Source organism: Leucopleurus acutus (genome assembly GCF_964270905.1).
Source record: "Leucopleurus acutus genome assembly, chromosome: 1".
NCBI lineage: Eukaryota > Metazoa > Chordata > Mammalia > Artiodactyla > Delphinidae > Leucopleurus > Leucopleurus acutus.
The window spans coordinates 49,191,203-49,209,168 of record NC_139142.1 but is presented as its reverse complement, the minus strand read 5'-3'; the positions used below and the strand labels follow the sequence as shown (position 1 = coordinate 49,209,168).

General features: G+C 41.6%; 1 protein-coding gene across 3 annotated transcripts in view; it reads right to left on the bottom strand.

The window, feature by feature from the left end:
• Positions 1–17,966, bottom strand: part of NIN (ninein) — a gene marked incomplete at its 3' end in the record, with an annotated part of 107,049 nt that overhangs the window by 54,632 nt on the left and 34,451 nt on the right. The gene's annotated exons all lie outside the window — the stretch shown is intronic.

Below are 17,966 nucleotides of genomic sequence, written 5' to 3'. Positions count from 1 at the left end.
TCTTTGGAATACAGCTACGAACAGGACAAGCATATTTCTTGTCTCAAGAAGTTTATACGCTGACAAAGACATGCAGACAAGAAAACAGAGAGTAGTACAATATTGTAATGTAGTAAGTGCGATTATGGGGGAGTTCGAGAAGGGGTACCTAACTGGGGTGTCCTTCAGCCTTGTGAGTTCAGGGTAGACTTCCTGCAAGAAGCAAGGTCTAACTGAGACCTGAGGGATAAGCTGGAGACAGCCAGGTGGAAAGAAAGGAGCAGTTACTATTTGCTGACATGTGGAGACCAGAATGAGTGAGCCCGGTGTGTTTCTGGCACATTGAGGAGACAGAGATGCAACCCAAAGCAGGTAGGCTAGAAAGGTCAAGTTAAGTAAAATGTACAATACCAGTAAATTATATTAAAAGCAGTGAAACTGATCTGAACTCGATCATTTTGTCCCCTTATCGTGCTGTGTTACTACTGGGTCTTTTCCAAGTCACAGCGTACAGTTGTGGCTTGTGTACTGCACAAAAGCACCCAGCCCAGGGCACAGGTCAGAACCAAAATCCAGCCCATGCTCCACAGGCAAGCATGCAAAGATCTGCTTCCGACCATTGGCAACGAGTAGGTCCACAGTGGTCTCCGGCCTCATCAGTAAGCTTCCTAATCACTCCTGTTGGTAGGTTCTACAACCATCTCAGGCAGGAAACTCTGTTGAGAAAAGGTGTATCCCCCTTTTAAAACCTGCTGGTGTCTCAGCAAAGATCCAACTTTATGAATGAAGCTGCCTTTGATAACAAATAACCAGCCTACTCTCCAGGGTGGCTGAACTGTACAAGGTGAACTGATTTCTTAGATCCTGTAATGAACTCAACAGGAAAATAAGCCTAATTAACTCCCATCTCCAGAGCCTAGATTCCTCATGGCAGACAGTGTGCAACCTAAAATTCTTAGGTTAAATATTTCAGTAGCTTGTTCAAGTTGATACGAGTTGAAGTTCTTTCAGGCAACCTAGGCACATCTATTTTGTTGCTCTCCTCTTAACTGAAGGACAACTATCTACCAGGATTTCACAGTTCCGTATTTCACTCAGAAAGATACTGAAGACAGCACCAGTTCAAAGTGTTCAACAAACTTTGCCACACTAAGCTGAAACCCCAGACTGACAGCACTGAGATAAATTATTCTTGCCAGAGAGAGACATTAAAAAGGCTATAATTCAAAATATATTAGCTCACTACAACTCATTCAGATTACAACTGAAAGTCACTAATATACATGGTATATCTATGGAAGATGAATTGGTGCACAGTGTGATTTTTTACTTGTTTGTGATTACAATTTTATCAGGCTACATTTCCCCATAAAGACATATCTCAACCCTGATGGATGGATATGAGGTGTGAGGGTGGGGAGGGAGCAATGGATGAAATAGCACTCTAGATTTTCTTACTATTGATTCTGGGCAGAATTCAATTGTTTTTACTTTTTTTTTATTTTTTAACATCTTTATTGGAGTATAATTGCTTTACAATGGTGTGTTAGTTTCTGCTGTATAACAAAGTGAATCAGCTATATGTATACATATATCCCCATATCTCCTCCCTCTTGTGTCTCCCTCCCACCCTCCCTATCCCACCCCTCTAGGTGGTCACAGAGTACCGAGCTGATCTCCCCGTGCTATGTGGCTGCTTCCCACTAGCTATCTGTTTTACACTTGGAAGTGTATATATGTCAATGCTACTCTCTCACTTCGTCCCAGCTCACCCTTCCCCCTCCCCGTGTCCTCAACTCCATTCTCTACATCTGCATCTTTATTCCTGTCCTGCCCCTAGGTTCTTCAGAACCATTTATTTTTTAGATTCCATATATACGTGTTAGCATACAGTATTTGTTTTTCTCTTTCTGACTCACTTCATTCTGTATGACAAACTCTAGGTCCTTCCACCGCACTACAAATAACTCAATTTCATTTCTTTTTATGGGTGAGTAATATTCCATTGTGTATATGTGCCACATCTTCTTTATCCATTCATCTATCGATGGACACTTAGGTTGCTTCCATATCCTGGCTATTGTAAATAGAGCTGCAATGAACATTGTGGTACATGACGTTTTTGGATTCTGGTTTTCTCACAGTATATGCCCAGTAGTGGGATTGCTGGGTCATATAGTAGTTCTATTTTTAGTTTCTTAAGGAACCTCCATACTGTTCTCCATAGTGGCTGTACCAATTTACATTCCCACCAACAGTGCCAAAAGGTTCCCTTTTCTCCACACCCTCTCCAGCATTTACTGTTTGTAGATTTTTTGATGATGGCCATTCTGACCGGAGTGAGGTGATATCTCATTGTAATTTTGATTTGCATTTCTCTAATGATAAGTGATATTGAGCATCCTTTCATGTGTTTGTTGGCATTCTGTATATCTTCTTTGGAGAAATGTCTGTTTAGGTCTTCTGCCCATTTTCAGATTAGGTTGTTTGTTTTTTGATATTGAGCTACATGAGCTGCTTGTATATTTTGGAGATTAATGCTTTGTCAGTTGCTTCATTTGCAAATATTTTCTCCCATTCTGAGGACTCTCTTTTCGTCTTGTTTATGGTTTCCCTTGCTGTGCAAAAGCTTTTAAGTTTCATTACGTCCCGTTTGTTTATCTTTGTTTTTATTTCCATTTCTCTAGGAGGATCTTGCTGTGATTTATATCAAAGAATGTTCTGCCTATGTTTTCCTTTAAGAGTTTGATAGTGTCTGGCCTTACATCTAGGTCTTTAATCCATTTTGAGTTTACTGTTTGTGTATGGTGTTAGGGAGTGTTCTAATATCATTCTTTTACATGTAGCTGTCCAGTTTTCCCAGCACCACTTATTGAAGAGGCTGTCTTTTCTCCATTGTATATTCTTGCCTCCTTTATCAAAGATAAGGTGACCGTTCGTGTGTAGGTTTATCTCTGGGCTTTCTAACCTGTTCCACTGATCTGTATTTCTTTTTTTTTTTTGCCAGTACCATACTGTCTTGATTACGGTAGCTTTATAGTATAGTCTGAAGTCAGGGAGTCTGACTTCTCCAGCTCTGTTTTTCTTTCTCAAGATTGCTTTGGCTATTTGGGGTCTTCTGTGTTTCCATACAAATTGTGCAATTTTTTGTTCTACTTCTGTGAAAAATGCCATTGGTAGTTTGATAGGAATTGCACTGAATCTGTAGATTGCTTTGGGTAGTATAGTCATTTTCACAATGTTGATTCTTCCAATCCAAGAACACAGTATATCTCTCCATCTGTTTGTATCATCTTTAATTTCTTTCTTCAGTGTCTTATAGTTTTGTGCATACAGGTCTTTTGTCTCCTTAGGTAGGTTTATTCCTAGGTATTTTATTCTGTTTGTTGCAATGGTAAATAAGAGTGTTTCCTTAATTTCTCTTTCAGATTTTTCATCATTACTGTATAGAAATGCAAGAGATTTCTGTGCATTAATTTTGTATCCTGCAACTCTACCACACTCATTGATTAGCTCTAGTAGTTTTCTGGTAGCATCTTTAGGATTCTCTATGTATAGTATCATGTCATCTGCAAACAGTGACAGTTTTACTTCTTCTTTTCCAATATGGATTCCTTTTATTTCTTTTTCTTCTCTGATTGTTGGGGCTAAAACTTCCAAAATTATGCTGAATAGTAGTGGTGAGAGTGGGCAACCTTGTCTTGTTCCTGATCTTAGTGGAAATGGTTTCAGTTTTTCACCATTGAGAACAATGTTGGCTGTGGGTTTGTCATATATGGCCTTTTTTATGCTGAGGTAAGTTCCCTCTATGCCTACTTTCTGGAGGGTTTTTATCATAAATGGGTGTTGAATTTTGTCAAAAGCTTTTCTGCATCTATTGAGATGATCATATTGTTTTTCACCTTCAATTTGTTAATATGGTGTATCACATTGATTGATTTGTATATACTGAAGAATCATTGCATTCCTGGGGTAAACCCCACTTGATCATGGTGTATGATCCTTTTAATGTGCTGTTGGATTCTGTTTGCTAGTATTTTGCTGAGGATTTTTGCATCTATGTTCATCAGTGATACTGGCCTGTAGTTTTCTTTCTTTGTGACATCTTTGTCTGGTTTTGGTATCAGGGTGATGGTGGCCTCGTAGAATGAGTTTGGGAGTGTTCCTCCCTCTGCTATATTTTGGACGAGTTTTAGAAGGATAGGTTTTAGCTCTTCTCTAAATGTTTGATAGAATTCGCCTGTGAACCCATCTGGTCCTGGATTTTTGTTTGTTGGAAGATTTTTTTATCACAGTTTCAATTTCAGCACTTGTGATTGGTCTGTTTATATTTTCTATTTCTTCCTGGTTCTGTCTCGGAAGGTTGTGCTTTTCTAAGAATTTGTCCATTTCTTCCAGGTTGTCCATTTTATTGGCATACAGTTGCTTGTAGTAATCTCTCATGATCCTTTGTATTTCTGCAGTGTCAGGTGTTACTTCTCCCTTTTCATTTCTAATTCTATTGGTTAGAGTCTTCACCCTTTTTTTTCTTAATGAGTCTGGCTAATGGTTTATCAATTTTGTTTATCTTCTTAAAGAACTAGCTTTTAGTTTTACTGATCTTTGCTATTGTTTTTTCGTTTCTTTTTCATTTATTTCTAATCTGATCTTTATGATTTCTTTCCTTCTGGTAACTCTGGGTTTTCTTTTGTGCTTCTTTCTCTAATTGCTTTAGGTTTAAAGTTAGGCCATTTATTTGAGACGTTTCTTGTTTCTTGAGATAGGATTGTATTGCTATAAACTTCCCTCTTAGAACTGTTTTTGCTGCATCCCATAGGTTTTGGGTTGTCATGTCTCCACTGTCATTTGTTTCTAGGTATTTTTTGATTTCCTCTTTGATTTCTTCAGTGATCACTTGGTTATTAAGTAGTGTATTGTTTAGCCTCCATGTGTTTGTATTTTTTACAGTTTTTTTCCTGTAATTGATATCTAGTCTCACAGCGTTGTGGTTGGAAAAGATACTTCATACGATTTCAATTTTCTTAAATTTACCAAGGCTTGATTTGTGACCCAAGATATGATCTATCCTGGAGAATGTTCCAAGAGCACTTGAGAAGAAAGTGTATTCTGTTGTTTTTGGATGGAATGTCCTATGAATATCAATTAAGTCCATCTCGTTTAATGTGTCATTTAAAGCTTGTGTTTCCTTATTTATTTTCGTTTGGATGAAATGGTGAAAGTGGGGTGTTAAAGTCCCCTACTATGATTGTGTTCCTGTCAATTTCCCCTTTTATGGCTGTTAGCATTTGCCTTATAAATTGCAGTGCTCCTATGTTGGGTGCATAAATATTTACAATTGTTATATCTTCTTCTTGGATTGATTGATCCCTTGGTCATTATGTAGTGTCCTTTGTCTCCTGTAATAGTCTTTATTTTAAAGTCTATTATGTCTGATATGAGAATTGCTACTCCAGCTTTCTCTTGATTTCCATATACATGGGATATCTTTTTCCATCCCCTCACTTTCAGTCTGTATGTGTCCCTAGGTCTGAAGTGGGTTTCTTGTAGACAGCATATATACGGGTCTTGTTTTTATATCCATTCAGCCAGTCTATGTCTTTTGGTTGGAGCATTTATCCATTTACACTCAAGGTAGTTATTCATATGTATGTTCCTATTACCATTTTCTTAATTGTTTTGGGTTTGTTATTGTAGGTCTTTTCCTTCTCTTGTGTTTCCTGCCTAGAGAAGTTCCTTTAGCATTTGTTCTAAAGCTGGTTTCATGGTGCTGAGTTCTCTTAGCTTTTGCTTGTCTGTAAAGGTTTTAATTTCTCCGTTGAATCTGAATGAGATTCTTGCTGGGTAGAGTAATCTTGGTTGTAGATTCTTCCCTTTCATCACTTTAAGTATGTCCTGCCACTCCTTTCTGGCTTGCAGAGTTTCTGCTGAAAGATCAGTTGTTAACCTTATGAGGATTTCTTTGTATGTTATTTGTTGCTTTTCCCTTGCTGCTTTTAATATTTTTCCTTTGTATTTAATTTTTGATAGTTTGATTAATATGTGTCTTGGCGTGTTTCTCCTTACATTTATCCTGTATGGGACTCTCTGTACTTCCTGGACTTGATTGTCTATTTCCTTTCCCACATTAGGGAAGTTTTCAACTATAATCTCTTCGAATATTTTCTCAGTCCCTTTTCTTTTCTCTTCTTCTTCTGGGACCCCTATAATTTGAATGTTCGTGTGTTTAAGGTTGTCCCAGAGGTCTCTGAGACTGTCCTCAATTGTTTTCATTCTTTTTTCTTTATTCTGCTCTGCGGTAGTTATTTCCACTATTTTATCTTCCAGGTCACTTATCCTTTCTTTTGCCTCAGTTATTCTGCTATTGATTCCTCCCAGAGAATTTTAAATTTCATTTATTGTGTTGTTCATCATTGTTTGTTTGCTCTTTAGTTTTTCTAGGTCCTTGTTAAACGTTTCTTGCATTTTGTTTATTCTATTTCCAAGATTTTGGATCATCTTTACTATCATTACTCTGAATTCTTTTTCAGGTAGGCTGCCTATTTCCTCTTCGTTTGTTTGGTCTGGTGGGTTCTTACCCTGCTCCTTCATCTGGTGTGTATTTCTCTGTTTTCTCATTTTGCTTAACTTCCTGTGTTTGGGGTCTCCTTTTCACAGGCTGCAGGTTCGTAGTTCCTGTTGTTTTTGGTGTCTGCCCCCAGTGGGTAAGGTTGGTTCAGTGTGTTGTGTAGGCTTTCTGGTGGAGGGAACTGATGCCTGTGTTCTGGTGGATGAGACTGGATCTTGTATTTCTGGTGGGCAGGACCGCCTCCGGTGGTGTGTTTTGGGGGGTCTGTGAATTTATTATGATTTTAGGCAGCCTCTCTGCTAATGGGCTGGGTTGTGTTCCTGTCTTGCTATTGTTTGGCCTAGGGTGTCCATCACTGGAGCTTGCTGGTTGTTGTGTGGAGCTGGGTCTTAGCGTTGAGATGGAGATCTCTGGGAGAGCTTTTGCTGTTTGGTATTACATGGGGCTGGGAGGTCTCTGGTGGACCAATGTCCTGAACTCGGCTCTCCCACCTCAGAGGCTCAGGCCTGACACCCAGCAGGAGCACCAAGACTCTGTCAGCCACTTGGCCAGGTACGTGAGGAGTTTCCTGCCTTTGGGGAAGTCTGAGGTCTTCTGCCAGCATTCAGTAGGTTGTTCTGCAGAAGTTGTTCCATGTGTAGATGTATTTACGATGTATTTGTGGGAAGGAAGGTGATCTCCACGTCTTACTCCTCCACCATCTTGAAGGTCCCCTCCTGTTTTTATTTTTAAAGTTTAAGTCAATAAAACCCCACTAATAAAAGCATCCTGTCTGTCCCTCCACATTTATTTCCTCACCCAACAGAGCAAATGATTGAAATGCTCGTACTACTTTGGCACCCAAAATGGTGAAAATTCAGTATTCAATATATAAGTTGGAAACACCCTAAAATGAAATCCATTCGGTCAGTCCACCTAACACAAATAAAATAGTGGTGTTGGGAAAGTTGGACAGCTACATGTAAATCAATGAAATTAGAACACACCCTCAAACCATCCACAAAAACAAACTGAAAATGGCTTAAAGAGTTAAACATAAAACATGACACCATAAAACTCCTAGAAGAGAGCATAGGCAAAATATTCTCTGACATAAATTGTACCAATGTTTTCTTAGGTCAGTCTCCCAGGGCAATAGAAATGAAAACAAAAATAAACAAATGGGACCTAATCAAACGTACAGGCTTTTGCACAGCAAAGGAAACCATAAAAACAACAACGAAAACAAAAACAAAAATGAAAAGACAACCTATGGAATGAGAGAAAATATTTGCAAATGATGCAACAGACAAGGGCTTAATCTCCAAGATATACAAACAGCTCATACAACTCAACAACAGAAAAACAACCCAATTGAAAAATGGGCTGAAGACCTTAACAGACATTTCTCCAAAGAAGACATGCAGATGGCCAGTAGACACATGAAAAGATGCACACCATCACTAATTATTAGAGAAATGGAAATCAAAACTACAATGACCACCTCACACCAGTCAGAATGGCCATCATTAAAAAGTCTACACATAACAAATGCTAGAGAGAGTGTGGAGAAAAGAGAACACTCCTACACTATTGGTGGGAATGTAAGCTGGTGCAGCCACTATGGAAAACAGTGTGGAGGTTCCTCAGAAAACTAAAAATAGAATTACTATATGATCCAGCAATCCCACTCCTGGCATATACCCAGACAAAACTATAATTCAAAAAGGTACATGCACCCTTATGTTCATAGCAGCACTATTCACAATAGCCAAAACATGAAAACAACCAAAATGTCCATTGACAGATGAATGGATAAAGAAGATGTGGTACATATATACAATGGAATACTACTCAGCCATAAAAAAGGGGGAGGGAAGGATTGGGAGTTTGGGATTAGCAGATGTAAACTATTATATATGGGATGGATAAACAACAAGGTCCTACTGTATAACACAGGGAACTATATTTAATATCCTGTGATAAACCATAATGGAAAAGAATGTTAAAAAAAAGAATGTATGTGTATAACTGAGTCACTTTGCTGTACAGTAGAGATCGGCACAGCATTGTAGGTCAACTATACTTCAATTAAAAAAAAATAATAAAATTTTAAAGAAAACAAAAAAAATAGGTTTCTATCATCTAAGAACCATCAAGATAAAACCTACCAAATTACTAGTACGGGATGATTTTTAACAGCACAAGCTGACATGAGAAATGGCAGGAGAATATGCATCACTGGACAAGCCCCTGCTGGGATACACAGCTGGAAAAATGCAAACACACACCTTCAAAAAATCCTTGGTAAGAAAGCAACAAGGTTATATTGCTACAGAAAAGTTTATTTCTTATATTTGCTCACTTACTTCTTGATTCATTTGAAACTAGTGAGCAATTAATTAGTTCAAAGGAGCAAGAGGCTCCAATATACTGTTTCCAACATCTCATGAGTTTATGCAACTGGGTGCCTTATCTGATCCACTCTTCCCGGATGCCCCTCTTGCCCTGATTCTCACCTCTAACTAGTAAGAAATCGAGGGTGGAAGCCAGACTGCCTGGCTCTGAATCCTGGCTTACTTACTGGGTTAAGCTTGGATAAGTTTCTTAACCTCTTTTGCCTCAGTTTCTCCATCTATAAAATGGGAATAAAGTAGTACATATTTCACAGAGCTGGGTAAAATGTTTAGAATTGTGCCTGGCACCTAATAAGCACTATCAATTTTGATATTATTTTTCTTGGACACATGTTTATGTAGTATATATTAAGTTTATATTTGCAGGTTTTTTTCATTACCATGTTCAAACTTAAAGCATTAATTTGAGTGACGCTGGGGAGTACCAGTTATTTATATAAATTTGTAAGAAAAGTGCCAAGTATCCAGCAGATATGCAAAGAATACAAACAGACAATTCACATAAGAGGCAACACAATTAAACAGATATGGGGAAAGGTTCATTTCAATAGCAATCAAAGAAGTATAAATTAAAACCAAGGAATCTTTTTGTTCCCATTAAATTAGCAAAGTATTTAAGAATATAACTCCTATTACCAACAAGGTTATGATTTAAAATAGGCCCGTTTATGTTACTGGTAACAATGTAAATGGATATTACCCTTTTAGTAAAGAAAATGGCTTTATGTATCAAAAGTCATGAAAATGTTCATGCTCTTTGATCCAGTTTCATATGATTTCTGATGGCAATAAAATCAAAGAAAGAAAAAAAGTATATATGTAAATATGTACATTTAGCACTTTTTGTAAAAGTACAGTACTGAAAACAATTTAAATATTCAACAGTGGGGCCTAAAGTATAATGATACGTCATAATGTAGTCGATAAAAGTATAATTATAAAACCATGTAGGAGCATGAAAAACATGAAATGTTAAATGAAAGACCACAACAAAAATGTCATCAACACTATGATTACCACTGGAAAAAAATATTTATACAATTAGACAAAGACTGGAAGGAAACAGAGACAATAAATAAATAAATATATATATATATATATATATATATATATATATACACTTGGTTGAGGGAATATGGGAAACCATTTTATTTCCTTTACTGTTATAAATGTTGTTTATACCATATAAATAGGTACAACTTCACTATTTCTTTTGCCCACCTGCCCCTGAATTCTCACTAAATGAATTCCCTGTGACCTGGGGGTGGGGACAAAGGGAAACTTCTGTCCCCTTGGTATGTACCACTCTGCTAGTCAGCCACGTCCTCCTGTACTGTGACCTGTGATGGAGAGACCATGCCTGGTGGGAGGTCCAGGCACTTTCAGGAGGGTGAAAGCTGCTCTGTGCCAATGCCTCCTAACCTTAGCAGAGTGTGGGAAGATCAAGGACACTCGTCTGAGACCTGCCTTAGGGACTGTGACCACAGCCATCCAAAGAGGCATTCTTCAGACAGCCTAACCCAATGGCGTCAGGTACAGCAGTTTAAGTGATTTCACACGAACTCTTAGGGCAAGTAGTGGCAAGGTAAGGGATAACTTATTTTAACATCTCCAAGGGTAACGATTTCCCAAGCATTTCTCCATGGCCCTGTGTAAGAAGCCTAGATCCAGCTAAGACCAGCCCTGCTAGGAGAAGCAAGCTTATGCTAAGGGCTACATTTTCATTCCAAGACCACTTCAACCGGAGATTGAGTTTGCCACCCAGATGTTTTGCTATGCTTCTTCCCCATCTCCCCCAAGGGCCTATTCCTTTAAGAAGGGGTAAGCACATGGGTGGCTGAATGTTTGTTATTAAATTGCATTTTCGGTGGGGTGGGGGGTGGGGAGGAGCAGATTCAATTCACTCACAGCTCTTTTATTTTCATTCTCACTGCCTGGGGCCGGTAGTTCCAATTAAAAAGCAGGGGGAGAGAGAAGGGAAGGCAGGTTAGAAGGTTGGGGGGGGATCTGATCATTCGGCTACTGGAACACCACCAATAAAAGGAGGCATCACTCTGGAACAAGGTCTTTTAATTGCTGAGGGTTTACCCAGCACAGTTAAAGCCTGGCAGGTGGCCTCTAGACACAGATCAGCCATGAGTACTGGAAGGGGGGCGATCACGAACATCTCCGGAAAAGTGGGAGAGGAAGGGGGTGGCAATTGCTGGGATGTGTTCTCCATACTATTCATAAAAGGAGAGTAAAAGGATTTTCAACTTCTTCCTTTGAAATCTTATGTAGCCTCTCACTGGAGAAAGAATGGATATGAATAAGTTTTTAAAAATCATTCAGCAATTCCTGACTCTGGAGGCAAAATGGTAGCCGGGGGAGATTGCCGGGGTTAAGTCTGGCCCTGCCACTTTGTGTGACCCCTCGACACCTTACTTCATCTGCCAAGTGGGAGTGACCCGTCTGATAGGGACACGGAGGCATATGCCTGGCTCTTAGGAAATGTTAGCTCTTGTTATTATTTCAGCCAGAACAATGAAGTGGTTAAGGGTTTAGACTCCAGAGCCGGACTCTTCACTTACTGGCTGTGCAAGCTTGGGCAAGTTACTTAATCCCTGTGTGCCTCAGTTTCCTCGGGGGTAAGTGAATAATACCTACCTACGAGGGTGTATTTGGAAAGCACTTGAAACAGTGCCTGCTGCGAATTAAGTGCTGTCTGTTAAGTAAATAAATTTTATAATTACTATTCCTACTACCTGGGTGTTCAACACTAGGACAAGGGCAGAGGAAAGAAACAGCAGACAGACCAGTGTCAGCTTTAAGAACAAACCCAGAATAAACTCTGTAGAAACTCCAGCTTTGAGTGTGTTAGTTCTGATGAAGCAATCAACTTTTGATTCAACGTAGGAGCAGGGCCTCCCCTGGGGCCCTCCGCGCTGTGGACAGTGTCCCCTGGGTGGCCACATCTGTCAGGGCCCACCATGCTATGTGTGCTGGCCAACAGGCCCCGTGAGAGCGGACAGAGGGGAGGCGGTCAGAGGTTGCCCGGTCCTAAAAAGGCTGCTGCAGAAAGAAGTGCCCAGCACCGCCAGGTAGGCTGACAAAGGGAGTCCCACACACCGCCGCCGTGGGCTGTGCGTCTCAGTCACGCTGGCCACTGTGGTCAACTCTCGGGCTGTCCTACAGCTGGACGAGGGTGCCCTGCACCTGTGGGCTGCACTGCTTTCAGGAATGCTTTCTTTGGAGGGACACCTGCTTCGCTGGACGGTGGAACAGATGGCCCGAGCCTCTTGGATCCCGGGGCTTCCAGCCCCGAGGCCGGGCCAGCATCTGCAGACTGCGGGTCTGGTGCAGCCCCTTCCCACAAGAGCCCAGCCGCAGACCCACTAGCCATCTGCTCTGGCGCAGACCTTTGTGCCCCTCAGAATGTTCGGCTAATTAAAGCGATTACGGGGGGCGCACACGGGGCTATTCTTTCCCAGCAGAGGTTGCTGAACTGATCTCAGCAGCCTTAAGCAGATTTTTTTTTTTTTTTTTTGTAAAAGGGAAAGTCTTGCAAGCCCAGAGAGAAGAGAAATTTATTAAAGCAACAAAGCTCCCCCAGCACACTGAGCCATGGTGTCCATTTTACAAGAGCAGCGCACTTAAGTAAGCACAGGAAGTCTCTGCAGAAAAACAGGATCCGTTTAGGAGATACTTACGATGGAAACCTTAGGACTTTTAAAAACACAGCATCTATCGCATATTTAACTAACAATCCTAAATACCGATAAAGCCCGTGCTCTGGGCAGGGAAGCTAAGTGCACCCAGCAAGGCTGGCTACTGTTTCTGCAGCGACACGCTTCTTAGGACTTCATCTCCACCTCTCCCGCATCTGAAGGAAGGCAAAGGGGCGATGAAAGGGGGCCTGACAGCCCCGCTCCCAATCTCTCTATTCTGAACCCAGGGACAAGCTGCTCAGTCGCAGGGCTGTCATGACTAGAATGCAAATCAGTTCCTTTATCTTTAAAAGCAGTTAAAAGCTACACGTAAGTGTTGGGGATAACAAGAATCAATGTATGACTTTTAAATGTACACACATTTAGATGAGTCCCGCTACGGTGCCAAACAGCCTTCAGTACTGCCAGTGTGAAGAAATGCTGAATTTAAAGAAATCTGAGCCTTAAGCCTCTTCTACCAAGGTTGGGGACTGGTTTTGTTTCACTGGATTTTAAAGTCCACTGGATTTTAAAGTCCTTAAAGGAAAGGGATTCTTTCATACATCTGCTTGTGGTATCCTGCTTATCAGAGTTGCCCTCAACAGATAGTGAATACTGCTCTCCTATTTGAAAAATACTTAATGGTATAGTTGGAAAATGTTACTATTATCATTAAAATTAACTTGTTAACTTTTGATGTGTTGTCTATTTTATTTTCTAGTTGGAAAATAAATATTAGAAATTGTTGACCTGCAAGGAGGTGAGAATGAGGGCTAGACTCCAAGGGAACTTCCTCTGGGGCCAAGACAGGAGGACTTAGCAGAACAGCAAAGGCTGAAAGTCTGAAAGCTGAATCTGTGTTAGAATGAAAACATCATATTAGCTTTGAAGGGGCTTCTTTATATCACTTTCAAGTGATTCATAGTTGCTTCTTGAATGAGTGTTTCATCTCTGAGAATAGCCAGAGATGATCTAATAATACTCAAGAAATATAAAGGGAAACACTGGAATTCCATTAATAAAAAACCTATCCTGATGATGTCATATTATCTGATGGAAACGAATGACATCAGTAATGAAATTGCTTACTTTGTCAAGGACTAGAACAAAAAATGTAACGGGTGAGTAATTGGAAAATAGGTGCATTTCAACTACAAAAGCTCTTAGAAAAACTTCTCTCAGTCATTAAGAAGTTTGCGCCAGAATGAAATCTTTACTCTATACAATGTAAATGAATAATTTATGAAGTTCAACCGCAAAGTTATGCATATATAAAAATGGAAATAAGGGGGACACAAGTCAGTTTCGCACTTCTGGAAGAAGATTGATTTTATGGAGGGCAGTAAAATCAGTTTGGGGGTTCTTTGTGTTTGTGTTTTTGTTTTTAAATAACGACCACTCATCCTCCTACCCTCACAGTCCGACACAAGGGCTTGGTTTGCTTGTCCATTCTCCGCTGAATGAAGCAATTGGCTTTAACTTTTCTCTCAGGTCCTCACTTAAACTGCATGGTTTTGGCTTACACTACTATTGTCTACAGTTGAAGAAATCATTGTTTAAAGCCTCTGGCTCTTGATAAGAATCTTACTAGACCCAATTTATTCCCTGTGGAGGAAAACAGTTAACAAGGTGTCCCCTGTTTTGAACAAGGGCAGAAAGCAAAGTGGCCCTGCCCCAATTGTATTCATTGTCAACCTTTCCTACCACGTCTAAGTAATACAGAAAAAAACCAAGAATTAGTTTTGTTTTTGTCCCCAACTTCCAGCTACCCTTAGAAGAAACCCTTATAAAATTCAAGGTCAGTTCAGTAGCCACTGCATATATGCATATATGGGGGGCGGGAATATATACTCTTCAGAATCTAAAAACTCCAGAATGTGCCCTTTGTTAGTCTGGAGTAATCCAGAATAGAATGTCTAACTGAATTGCCTTGAGTGAAAATGATCCCACAGACAAAGAAAAATCACCACTTTCCTTTCAATACCACCCCCGATGAGAGGCCAGACTCCCAAGGGATCCACTTGCCAGGTAAACACAGTAAATTGGAAGGTGGACGCACATTTCAGCCAGACAGTGGAACCCACCTGTCACTTGCGAACTAGCACATTTTGCTTCGGGGTTTCTAAATGAAATTCTGAAATACACATATTAGTGCTGAAAATTTAGCAAGAGTACAGTGGTCTTTCCCTGTACAAAGGCTTTATGGCCTTGTAAAGTAAACTTGGTAGGGGAGACACACTTAATAGTTATGTTAGATATTTTCTGGTTCATCAGGAAAGAAACTGACTGAATAAAGCTGGGGGGGAGGGGAGGGTGGAGATGATTAAAATGTTTACAATTTATGTTAGGGCTTTAACATGCAGACTGAAACAAAAGTCGAACACAACCACCTAACAAGGTTAAGACTTATATATTCTATTCAGCGGATGAGGCCAAAGCGTGGAGCACTTGCGATCCCACAGTCACAACATGGGTTCTCACCCAAGCCATCACAATGGTGCACCATGAATGGTCATGGGGGGAGTTCCAAACTGCTGTAACTAAAGAAGACTGGATCCTCACATGGAACTTACGTTAAAAATTTAGGTGCTTGAAAGCAATCTCTACAATAGCATCACTCTTACTTGCCTGCGTTTCTGTTTTCTTGGATGAGACAGAAATGGTGGAGTTACAAGTAGACTACAGAGAATCATGACTACTGAGAATTACCTATAAATTTATTGTACATGGGCTTCCCTGGCGGCACAGTGGTTAGGAATCTGCCTGACAATGCAGGCACATGGGTTCGAGCCCTGGTCCGGGAAGATCCCACATGCCGCGGAGCAACTAAGCCCGTGTGCCACAACTACTGAGCCTGCGCTCTAGAGCTCGCGAGCCACAACTACTGAGCCCACGTGCCACAACTACTGAAGCCTGGGAGCCTAGAGCCCATGCTCTGCAACAAGAGAAGCCACCGCAATGAGAAGCCCATGCACCGCAACGAAGAGCAGCCCCTGCTCGCCACAACTAGAGAAAGCCCGTGCACAGCAACGAAGGCCCAACACAGCCCAAAATAAAATAAATAAATAAAAATTTGTTGTACGTGTGGGAGAAGGCCTTCCAAACAAGGATGCAAAAAGAACATCGTGAACCACTAGTCCAGGAGCCTAGGAATGAAATGTCCACTCTTAGCAATTCCCCAACTCTTGAACAACCCCAGAGGGAAGCAGGGAAGGGATTACTCTTTTATCCCTTCAGATGACTGTCTGCTCACATATCCCTACAGGATGAGCTCCTAGAGGGAAGCGAGCCACCCTGAGGACAGCGTGTATAGGTGGCTTGTGACACCATTCCACTGCACTGCACCCCTCCCAAGTCCTCAGACACATGAGATAATTACTTGATTCATCTGAGGGCTGAAATTAGTCTCCTGTTGGGTAGCAACAGCCAGACTTCTCCTCCACAGACCTTCTGACAACAGATTCAGGTCCTTCGGTCTTCAGGAAAAATGAGGCCTGTCTGAGGACAGGAGAAACTGCAGTCTCAGGGCAAGCTAGGAACCCCTAAGCCAGGACCCAGGAGTCAAAAGAAACCCACAGTCAAACCAAGAAGGCTTGTCTCCAGCTCCCCATCTCACTACTCCTGATGAAATATTCATGTCATGGGAGACCCAGCCCCCTCCCACCTTCAATACTGCCCAGCAGCACTGAGATGAGGTATGAGTCCCTGATAACAAACACACCCAAGGAAGAAATTCTTTTTTTTCTTTTTTTTGCCGTACGCGGGCCTCTCACTGTTGTGGCCTCTCCCGTTGCGGAGCACAGGCTCCGGACGCGCAGGCTCAGCGGCCACGGCTTACGGGCCCAGCCGCTCCGCGGCATGTGGGATCTTCCCGGACCGGGGCACGAACCCGTGTCCCCTGCATCGGCAGGCGGAATCTCAACCACTGCGCCACCAGGGAAGCCCAAGGAAGAAATTCTTAACACCCACGGGCAGGAGACAAATGGGCCTGAAGCAACCAAAAGGGAGGAAAAAAGCCAGAAGTTCAATAAAGAACTCCTGACAGGTTCTGAACTCCTTGTAAGTTAAGAACAAATAAATCCCACAGTTCATTGAGAATCTTGCTCTCCTCATCTTCCCCACCTGAGGGCCACTCTAGAATAGGGAAGATGACCTGGCACTCCGCTGAGCCCTAGACAGCTTCTGTAGAAGGGAGGAGGGTTTCTACGGCAAGGCCATGCTGCCCAGAGCGTGAACTGTGTTGGCCAACTGAGTGGCCCTCAACTGCTGAGGCTATTGCAGAAACTGGCCAGGAAAAGGAGCGCTATCTTGACACAACAGGATGCCACAAGACCGACGCTGAAGAAACTGTGCCACAGCCCGTGAGGGCAGCGCATGTGACCCATGGCCATGGTTACTGCATGAAGCTGGGGCTGGCCCTTCTTACTGCCAAGAGGAACATCAAAAACATCACACATGGTTCTATTAACTTTGTAAAGTGATGAATCAACTTGAAAACTGACAGGCTCCATTCAGCTAGCAGAACACTTCATTTTTAGGCAAGAAAGCAGCTGGATGAACTTTGGTTTGAGTCCACTTTCAGCAATTAAAAAAAGGGGGGGAGGTAAAAATGTGTTATGTGATTCTACTAGAGGCTTTCTGGTTGGGATATAACAGACTCTCAAAGTCAAGTCAGTAGAGTCCTTGGGGAGAGCAGACACAGAGATAAATGACTCTCTACAGCACTCTATTTGCTCTCTATTGATGGTGGGTCGTTACATTAAAGCTTCTGTGGATAGTGTCAAAAGGTCACACTTGGGCTTCCCTGGTGGCGCAGTGGTTGAGAGTCCGCCTGCCGATGCAGGGGACATGGGTTCGTGCCCCGGTCCGGGGGGATCCCACATGCCGCGGAGCGGCTGGGCCCGTGAGCCATGGCCGCTGAGCCTGTGTGTCCGGAGCCCGTGCTCCGCAACGGGAGAGGCCACAACAGTGAGAGGCCCGCGTACCGCAAAAAAAAAAAAAAAAAAAAAAAAAAGGTCACACCTAAGAGGTTTCTGGAGGAGTTAGGGAAGCTGAAGTTCATTGGGGGTGAAATGATTCTCCCAACATACCCTTTCACTAAGACAAAAGCAGCAAGATTTTGCCCAGACTCAGGCCTCAACCCTTCATTTTATTTACACATAAAACCAAAGCCTCACTTTTTAAACAGTACATCTCCCTGGAAATCAGTAAATAAGATTAAATAAGGATATAAGAAATATCCTGCCAGCAACAAAATCAGCTCTGCCCAAGAAGATTCCTGAGTATCCCCAGGTGGTAACTAGAAACTCTCTTCTCAAAAAAACAAGCAACCATTTAATT